The 10,770-nt window shown below is 42.4% G+C and overlaps 1 pseudogene; it reads right to left on the bottom strand.

Moving 5' to 3' along the window:
• Positions 1 to 6,099: 6,099 nt before the first annotated feature.
• Positions 6,100 to 10,556, bottom strand: LOC110498694 (annotated as a pseudogene).
• Positions 10,557 to 10,770: the final 214 nt, after the last annotated feature.

Here is a 10,770-nt window from a genome sequence, read left to right as displayed (position 1 = left end):
ATCCCTAGACGCTCTGAGAGAGGTCTGAGGACACTGCAAAGTAAAGCTACAAGACAGCAAAGAGCAGATGGGATGTGAAGAGAACCTGTCTCTAATATACGGCATGTCAGAAAATACAGCATAAGGGTCAAGGTTTCACTTCCCCAAAAATTCGAAATATATTAATAAGCAACAACAAAATGCAATGTGTGGCCCAATTTTTTTCAAATTCAGGAATTGATTGCGTGACAGGGACAACAACTGTAAAGCTGCATACCCTTAAAGAGAGGAGAATATACATTGTATTCGGGAAAGTTTAGACCCCTTAACATTTTCCACATTTTGTTACGTTACAGCCGAATTCTAAAATTGATTCAATTGTTTATTCCCCATATCACTCTACACACGAATACCCCATAATGACAAAGCAAAACTAGGTTTTTAGACATTTTTGCACATTTGAAAATTTAAAAAAATGAAATATTACATTTACATAAGTATTCAGACCTTTTACTCAGTACTTTGTTGAAGCACCTTTGGCAGTGATTACAGCCTCAAGTCTTTTTGGGTTTGATGCTACAAGCTTGGCATACCTGCATCTGGGAGTTTCTCCCATTCTTCTCTGCAGATCCTCTCAAGCTATGTCAGTGTAACGGCAGATTTCCTTCTCTTCGTCTGAAGAGGAGTAAGGATCGGACCAAGATGCGGCGTGGTAAGTGTTCATGATGATTTTAATAAGAAAAGCACTGAACACTATCAAATACAAAAACAATAAACTAATATGTGACATAACCAAACCGAAACAGTACCGTGTGGCGACAAACACACACACGGAAACAAACACCCACAAACCAACAGTGAAACCCAGGCTACCTAAATATGGTTCTCAATCAGGGACAACGATAAACAGCTGCCTCTGATTGAGAACCATATCAGGCCAAACACAGAAATAGAAAAAACATAGAAACACAAACATAGACTGCCCACCCCAACTCATGCCCTGACCATACTAAATAAAGACAAAACAAAGGAAATAAAGGTCTGAACGTGACAGTCAGGTTGGATGGGGAGCGTCACTGCACAGCTATTTTCAGGTCTCTCCAGAGATGTTCGGTCAGGTTCAAGTCCGGGTTCTGGCTGGGCCACTCAACAACATTCAAAGATTTGTCCCGAAACCACTCCTGTGTTGTCCTGTTGGAAGGTGAACCTTCACCCCATTCTGAGGTCCTGAGCACTCTGGGGCAGGTTTTCATCAATTATTTCTCTATACTTTGCTCTGTTAATCTTTCCCTCGATCCTGAATAGTCTCCATGTCCCTGCCGCTGACAAACATCCCCACGGCATGATGCTGCCACCACCTTGCTTCACCGTAGGGATGGTGCCAGGTTTCCTCCAGACGTGACGTTTGGCATTCAGGCCAAATAATTAAATCTTGGTTCCATCAGACCAGGGAATCTTGTTTCTCATGGTCTGAGAGTCCTTTAGGTGCCTTTTGGCAACAACTGTAAAGCAGCATACCTTTAAAGAGAGGAGAATATACACTGAGTGTACAAAACATTAGGAACACCTGCACTTTCCATAACATAGACTGACCAGGTGAATCCAGGTGAAAGCTATGATCCTTTATTGATTTAACAGAATGTGCTGTTTGCAAATGTGCAAACAAAGGGGAAATCTGTGATTGATGTATCCATTTTTGTAATTTTAAATTAATGATTTACACTGAGTATACAAAACATTAAGGACACCTACTCTTTCCATGACATAGACTGACCAGGTGAATCAAGGTGAAAGCTATGATCCCTTATTGATGTCACTTGTTAAATCCACTTCAATCACTGTAGATGAAGGGGAGGAGACAGGTTACAGAATAATTTTTAATCCTCGGGACAATTGAGACATGAATTGTGTTTGCATTATGGGGCGGCAGGTAAACTAGTGGTTAGAGTGTTGGGCCAGTAACTGTTGCTATATCGAATCCCTGATCTGACAAGGTAAACATCTGTCGTTCTGCCCCTTGAACAAGGCAGTTAACCCATTGTTCCTAGGGCGTCATTGTAAATAAGAATTTGATCTTAACTGACTTGCCTAGTTAACTAAAGTTTAAATAAAAAATTATGCCATTCAGAGGGTGAATGGGCAAGACAAAACATTTAAGTGCCTTTCAACGAGGTATGGTAGTAGGTGCCATGTGCAACGGTTTGAGTGTGTCAAGAACTGCAACGCTGCTGGGTTTCCCATTTGTGTCACACCCTGACCATAGTTTACTTTGTATATTTCTATGTTTTGGTTGGTCAGGGTGTGAGCTGAGTGGGCATTCTATGTTTCATGTCTAGTTTGTCTAGTTCTATGTTTGGCCTGATATGGTTCTCAATCAGAGGCAGGTGTTCGTCATTGTCTCTGATTGGGAACCATATTTAGGTAGCCTGTTTGGTGTTGGGTTTTGTGGGTGATTGTCCTGAGTGTCTTGATGTCCTTGTTTGATGTTAGTTGACACAAGTATAGGCTGTTTTCGGTTTGTTTATTGTTTTGTAGTGTTCGTGTTTAGTCGTGTTTACGTTTGTTTAAATAAACATGGATCGCAATCGACACGCTGCAGTTTGGTCCGACTCTCCTTCACTATATGAAAGCCGTTACAATTTGTATCAAGAATAGTCTGCCACCCAAAGGACATCCAGCGAACTTGACACAACTGTGGGAAGCATTGGAGTCAACATGGGCCAGAATCCCTCTGGAACTCTTTCTACACTTTGTAGAGTCCATGCCTCGACGAATTGGTGCTATTCTGAGGGGAATATGTTAGGAAGGTGTTCTTAATGTTCCAAGGACTGTGGCCTCTCCTTCTCCGTGGCCGACGTGAGTAAAACATTTAAACGGGTTAACGCTCGCAAGGCTGCCGGCCCAGACGGCATCTCTAGCCGCATCCTCAGAGCATGTCCTCAAAGCATGCGCAGACCAGCAGGCTGGTGTGTTTACGGGCATATTCAATCTCTCCCTATCCTTTGTTCCTGTACCCAAGAAGGCAAAGAGAACAGAACTTAATGACTATCGCCCCATAGCACTCACCTCTGGGATCATGAAATGCTTTGAGAGACTTGTCAAGGATCATATCGCCTCTACCTTACCTGCCACCCTAGACCCACTTCAATTTGCTTACCACCCAACAGGTCCAAGGACGATGCAATCGCCATCACTCTGCACACTGCCCTATCCCACTGCCCTATTCCACAAGAGAAATAGCTATGTAAGAATGCTGTTTATTGACTATATCTCAGCATTCAACACCATAGTACCCTCCAAGCTCATCATTAAGCTCGAGGCCCTGGGTCTTAACCCCGCCCTGTGCAACTGGGCCCTGGACTTTCTGACGGGCCGCCCCCAGGTGGGGAAGGTAGGAAACATCACCTCCAATCCACTGATCCTCAACACTAGGGCCCCACAAGGGTGCGTGCTCAGCCCCCTCCTGTACTCCCTGTTCAACAATGACTGTGTGGCCAAGCACGCCTCCAACTCAATCATTAAGTTTGCAGAAGACACAACAGTAGCAGGCTTGATTACCAACAGCCTACAGGGAGGAGGTGAGGGCTCTGGAAGCTACCTCCCACTCAACGTCAACAAAGCAAAGGAGATGGGCTTCAGGAAACAGCAGAGGGTGCACCCCCCTATCTACATTGACAGGACCACAGTGGAGAAGGTGGAAAGCTTCAAGTTCCTTGGCGTACACATCACTAACAAACAGAAATGGACTACCCACATAGACTGTGTGGTGAAGAAGGCACAACAGAGGCTTGTCACCTAAAACCCTCAAACTTTTACAGATGCATAATTGAAAGCATCCTGTCGGGCTGTATCACCACCTGTTACGGAAACTGCACCGCCTGCAACCGCAAGGCTCTCCAGATGGTGGTGCGGTCTGCCCAACACATTAACGGGGTCAAACTGTCCGCCCTCCAGGACACCTACAGCACCTGATGCCACAGGATGGCCAAAAAGATCATCAAGAACATCAACCATCCGAGCCACTGCCTGTTCACCCCTGCTATCATCCAGAAGGCGAGGTCAGTACAGGTGCATCAAAGCTGGGACCAAGAGACTGAAAAACAGCTTCTATCTCAAAGCTATCAGACTATTAAACAGCCATCACTAGCACATTAGAGGCTGCTGCCTATAGGCATAGACTAGAAATCACTGGCTACTTTAAGGAATGGAACACTAGTCACTTTATTAATAATCTGTCATTACTCATCTCATTAGTATATACTGTATTCTATACTATTCTACGGTATCTTAGTCACTTAATGTTTACATGTCTGTCATTACTCATCTCATTAGTATATTTTGTATTCTATACTATTTTACAGTATCTCATTCACTTAATAATGTTTACATATCTTGCATTACTCATCTCATATGCATATACTGTATTCTATATTATTCTACTGTTTCTTAGTCTTTTCCGCTCTGACAACGCCCTTCCACATGTATATAGTCTTAATTCATTCCTACTTAGATGTGTGTGTTTTGGGTATATGTTGTGTAATTTGTTAGATATTACTTGTTAGATACAGTTCAAGTCGGACGTTTACATACACTTAGATTGGAGTCATTAAAACTTGTTTTTCAACCACTCCACAAATTTCTTGTTAGCAAACTATAGTTTTGGCAAGTCGGTTAGGACATCTACGTTGTGCATGACTGTCACGACTTCTGCCGAAGTCGATGCCTCTCCTTGTTCGGGCGGTGCTCGGCGGTCGACGTCACCGGTCTTCTGCCGAAGTCGATGCCTCTCCTTGTTCGGGCGGTGCTCGGCGGTCGACGTCACCGGTCTTCTGCCGAAGTCGATACCTCTCCTTGTTCGGGCGGTGCTCGGCGGTCGACGTCACCGGTCTTCTAGCCATCATTGATCCATGTTTCATTTTCCATTGGTTTTCTCTTGTCTTCCTACACACCTGGTTCCAATCCCATTCATTTATTGTTGTGTATTTAACCATCTGTTTCCCCTCATGTCCTTGTCAGAGATTGTTTTTTGTTATGCTCGTGTTTTATGGATTGGTGTGAGACGGGTTCTTGTACCCACGTTTATTTTATTATGTACTTTGGTTTTGGAGTTTTGTTTTACGTTATTAAACTACTCCATTATACCAAGTTTGATTCTCCTGCGCCTGACTTCCCCGCCACCTACACACACGTTATGACAATGACACAAGTAATTTTTCCAACAATTGTTTACAGATTATTTCACTTATGCACTGTATCACAATTCCAGTGGGTCAGAAGTTTACATAAACTACCCCAGAACAACAGCAAAGGACCATGTGAAGATTCTGGAAGAAACAAGTACAAAAGTATCTATATCCACAGTAAAACGAGTCCTATATCGACATAATCTGAAAGTCTGCTCAACAAGGAAGAAGCCACTGCTCCAAAACCGCCATAAAAAAGCCAGACTACGGTTTGCAATTGCAAATGGGGACAAATATCGTACTTTTTGGAGAAATGTTCTCTGGTCTGATGAAACAAAAATAGAATTGTTTGGTCATAATGACCATCGTTATGTTTGGAGGAAAAACGGGGAGGCTTGCAAGCCGAAGAACCCCATCCCAACCGTGAAGCACGGGGGTGGCAGCATCATGTTGTGGGGGTGCTTTGCTGCAGGAGGGACTGGTGCACTTCACAAAATAGATGGCATCATGAGGATGGACAATTATGTGGCTATGTTGAAGCAACAACAAAGTCAAGGTATTGGAGTGGCTATCACAAAGCCATTATATTATATCCCCAGGACTACCTGACATGATGACTCCTTGCTGTCCCCAGTCCACCTGACCGTGCTGCTGCTCCAGTTTCAACTGTTCTGCCTTATTATTATTCGACCATGCTGGTCATTTATGAACATTTGAAAATCTTGGCCATGTTCTGTTATAATCTCCACCCGGCACAGCCAGAAGAGGACTGGCCACCCCACATGGCCTGGTTCCTCTCTAGGTTTCTTCCTAGGTTTGGCCTTTCTAGGGAGTTCTTCCTAGCCACCGTGCTTCTACACCTGCATTGCTTGCTGTTTGGGGTTTTAGGCTGGGTTTCTGTACAGCACTTTGAGATATCAGCTGATGTAAAGAAGGGCTTTAGAAATACATTTGATTTGATTTTATATTCTTAATTCCATTCCTTAATTTAGATCGGTGTGTATTATGTGAAGTGGTTAGATATTACTTCTTTTTTTTTCACTGTTGGAGCTAGAAACACAAACATTTCGTTACACCCGCAATAACATCTGCTAAACATGTGTACGTGACCAAAACAATTTGATTTGATTACAAAAACAGTGGCGGGGTGTCCGCTTTGTTGTGGTTTGAATTGCAGATTGCTCCTTTAAACACACCTTTTCCATCTAGAGACTGTGACTGAGACGGGTCCTCTACACTGAATATAGCACACTCCAATATAGAACGCATCTCCGGAGGGTGTAGCACTAGCATTGTGTTGCATTCTCAGATATTTCTTCAAGAAAGCATGCCAGAAAATGGGTCACGTTGAAAGTTATTTCCTCCATTTGCAATAGCGTGGCCGCTATTGTTCACTGAATGAGTGTTTGACAATAACCTTGTCTTAGAGATCTCCTCTATCTGGTGAGGGAGTAGGAAAGAATGATATCCAAGACTTTCATGAGGATAAAATATAATTCAAATGTGTTGTCAGTCAGTCTTATAACCATTTAAAGGGAGTGTCACAGCCATGGAATCATAGTCTGTGTGTTCCCGCTGGTCGGTTTATTGGCCTGCTGATTGGATCAGTGGATTACCAGAAGATATGGGCTCAATCATCTCCATAGAAATGTTTCTTACAAACCCCACACATACAGCCCATGTAGCCTACTGCCCCATACCCATGCACTGCTGATGGAATGTGCTGAAATCATATGTGAGGATGTGAAATTAGAATGATATAAACTGACATGCCTGACACCTAATCCAGTGGGCAATGCTGGTTGAAATGATATATTTATGAGTTTACCCAGCTGTCCCTCCCTGTTAAAGTCCCTCTATCCCTCTGCCCCCTGAGTCCATCGCATCTCCATGGTGGTACTAGCAGCATTTAAATGTTGCCTTGGACTGGCTCATGTTGATCCTGTCATTTCCGTTGTCTCTGCTGGACAGCCCTCTGTCAATCCGCAGCATGTTCTCCATTAGGAAGGCTCCTGCCTCGTCAACATTGAGATTGTCCTGAAAGTCAGACATAGGGGAACATGGTACAAGGAACACTTTTTTTAAAATTTAAGAATAATGAAATGCAACCTATTTTGGTCAGAGTCAGTATCAGGTTTTTTGCAGTTTTTCATTCAATTACAACAAAGTCATTCCACCTCAAACACAAGAAAAAGGATTTCGACACCCACCTTCTAACTTGATTTCTGAGAAATTAAGATAATTGATTGCACCTAAACTGGCCATTTTAAATATAGGATTCATATATTCTTCAATAAATATAGTACCTAACATCAAATTTGGACCATCATTCTCACTAACAATGAGTAAGACGTGAGGAATCCAATAAAATGATCAAAAGCCACCCACGGACCTCCCACACCCCACGCCAATCCCACCCCAACAACCAGTATACAGTATCAGTTCTCTATGTTTGATAAGTAGTATGGAGCTGCTACTTGGAGTATTGCTTCTTCATCCTTTGCAATGTATTGCCAGTGAATCTGGTGATGTTTTGTCTCCCCTGTTCTGAGAAATTTGCCATTGAAGTCACTTGCATTATAGTGTGAAAGTACAACGTTTGGCCGACTAGATGCCACTGTTCCTGCTACTGCCACCAAACACTTTTATCCATGTTGCTGGTCTCTTGTGTTTATTAAATGGACCATAACATTTTCTTTGCAACTTTGGGTAGAAAGCCATTAGCGTTTGCACATGATGAAAATAGATTGTATGGTCAACCTCACAAGGAAACAGACCCTCTGTGTGTGGTTAATTCCCTTCAAAAAAGGGGCAAATTAGTAACTGTTAGACCATTTCTGGAGAACAAGCAAAAAATTAGGCTACAGCAGTTCTATTGGTTTCAATGTTATGGTCTCTAATGGTCTTCAATGGTAAAAGTCTCAAACACACACTGTATAGTGTTTTGCTATGGTAATGGTATTGGGTTGGGTTTAATGGTAAATAATCACACTACAATATCATTTTATTGAAAAACATACAGTATGACTGCCATGGGGTGGCAGGTAGCCTAGCGGTTAAGAGTGTTGGGCCAGTAACCGAAATGGCGCTGGTTCAAGACCGAGAGCCAGCAAGGTGGAAAAATCTGCTGTTCTGCCCTTGAGCATGGCAGTTAAACAACAAATGCTCTCTGAGCGCCGATGACACACCTCTTTGATTCAGAGGGATTGGGTTAAATGCGGAAGACATATCTTGGTTGAATGCATTCAGTTGTGCAACTGACTAGGTATCCCTTTCCCAATGGTTCATTATTGTCACAACATTTTAGTCACTAGCCCATTTCTCCACAAAAGTTTGGGCTGGTAGGAAAAGTCTTCATATGAAAATTGCAACATACGCATAGCCCTCAGAGAGCTGCCATTTGTTGGAGTATTCAAGGAGAGTTGGTTTGAAGCATTAGGTTGCTAATAGAAGGACAAACTGAATTGCTTTCATGGAGGACTGGCTTGACCACACAATTGACCACACAATTTATTTTTATCATGAGCAAACACTATTGGGTTTTCTATCCAAAGTTGCAAAGAAAATGTTGTGATTCATTAAATAAAACAGCAAAATTGATAAAAGGGTGTGGTGGCAGCAGCAACAACAGTGGCATCTAGTGGGCAAAACCTGGTACTTTCACATTCATTTATAGTAAATAATGCAAGCGACTTCAATGGCCAATTTCTTTAAACAGAGGGAAAAAGCCGTCACCAGATTCACAGGGAATACATAACAAATGGTGAAGAAGCAATACTCCAAGCCGCAGCGCCATAGTACTTGTCAAACATAGAGAACTGATACTGTATACTAGTTGTTGGGGTGGGATGTTTGATCTGATTGGCGTGGGGTTGTGGGGTGTCCGTGGGTGTCTTTTTAACATTTTAGTTGATTCCTCAAGTCTTACTCAATGATAGAAAGAAGTATTGGATGTTAGGTTAGTTACTATATTTGTTAAATATTATGTGAATCCTATAAATTAAAAGGGCCGATTTTTGGTTTCAAATTTAATTTCAACAAAATAATGTTTCAGGAATGCAAATCTTATCTGTTTTTGTAACTAGAGAAACTATTTCACAACAACCTGAGATGGTGGATGTCATTGCTTGCTGAAATGACCCAATATCCATTAGTCCCCAAACTCTATGAGGGTGAACAGAGCTTTCACTAACAGATGAGATGTTGTTGCGTTGACAGCCAATGCACTACGTAATGTTTGCCTTGTACAATGCACAGCTTCTTTAAACCACAGTAAAGCACTGTAACTAATGTGACTCATGTTTACACACCTTAAATCTTTATGAGTACATTGTTACTGTGTTAAAGTCCAAAAATGTACATCACATGACTTCATTCTTTGACAGATTTCTTTCTGACTTCCTCACCTTTGCTGACGTCTCAAACCAACCCAGGAAGCCTTTCTCTTTACAGTAGTTGTCCATGAGGGCAGACAGCTCCTTGTTTCCCTCTGTCTGGTCACACTTGTTGGCTAACAGGACAGCAGGGACAGGGCTTCCACTGACCAGTCTCACTTTGCTATCTAGGTCATGCTTCCACTGTTGAGGCAGCCTCTAATGTCTCCATCTTGGTCGTGTCAAAGACCACAAACGCCCCCATGGCCTCCTTGTAGTATACTCTGGACATGTTCCTTAATCCTCTCCTGACCTTCAGGAAATAGAGAAAAACATAGTGTGTCCCTATGGGTCTTGGCCAAAAGTAGTGCACTATAAAGGGACTAGGGCGCCTGTTGGCACACAATCATACAGTTGTCATCTGCTTTGCATTCTTAATCCTCCTTAACTTTGATTGGAAAGCTGTTCACTTACATAAATGTTAATCTGGGGCTATGGAAAATGTACAATTTGGAAAGCAAAATGTGGTCTACAATCCATGGAGATAACCTAGTAAGGAAAGAGCTGTAACCCCAAATCAAATAACAAAAGCAGAGAAACACAGAACTGTGACTGTCATCATATTGTCAACCCCACTCCATATTGTCAAGCCCACAACCCTATAGATCACCCACAACCCCATAGATCATCAAGATCTCATTTCAGTCCACTTTTTTGAATGCCCAATTCTACACTTCTCTATATAGGAATATCGAAATGGTTATTAGAGTAAACTTTTCTTTAGTTTTGAGTTAGTTGGATAATCTTATTTCTATTTCAAGGCTGTACATTTTTGAGTGAGAAAAACATGATTCTGCTAGCTGAAAACCTTATTTCACGTGTGTGTGTGTGTGCTCAACATATTTGGCTTACCTGCAATGTCCCAAAGCTGAAGTCTCACCACTGTTTTATTGTCCCATTCGATCGTTTTCAACGCAAAGTCAACTCCAATCGATGCCTTGTACTCCTCCTTGAACCGCATGTTAACGTACCGCGTTATGAAGCTAGTTTTTCCAACACCCCTCTCTCCAATCACCAAAACTTTAAACAAACACTCGGTGCATACCGATACTGAACCCTCCGCCATGTTCAAATATCAACAGCAACATCAGTTTTGTTGTAGGCTAGCGATATAGACCAGAGAGTGGTAGCCTACACTTTCATTTTGCCGCAGGTGACCAAAGTATAGACAGCCA

This window comes from Oncorhynchus mykiss, chromosome 19 (genome assembly GCF_013265735.2).
Source record: "Oncorhynchus mykiss isolate Arlee chromosome 19, USDA_OmykA_1.1, whole genome shotgun sequence".
Lineage (NCBI taxonomy): Eukaryota > Metazoa > Chordata > Actinopteri > Salmoniformes > Salmonidae > Oncorhynchus > Oncorhynchus mykiss.
Note: the sequence above shows the minus strand (reverse complement) of the source record. Positions and strands in the feature narration are given on the sequence as shown.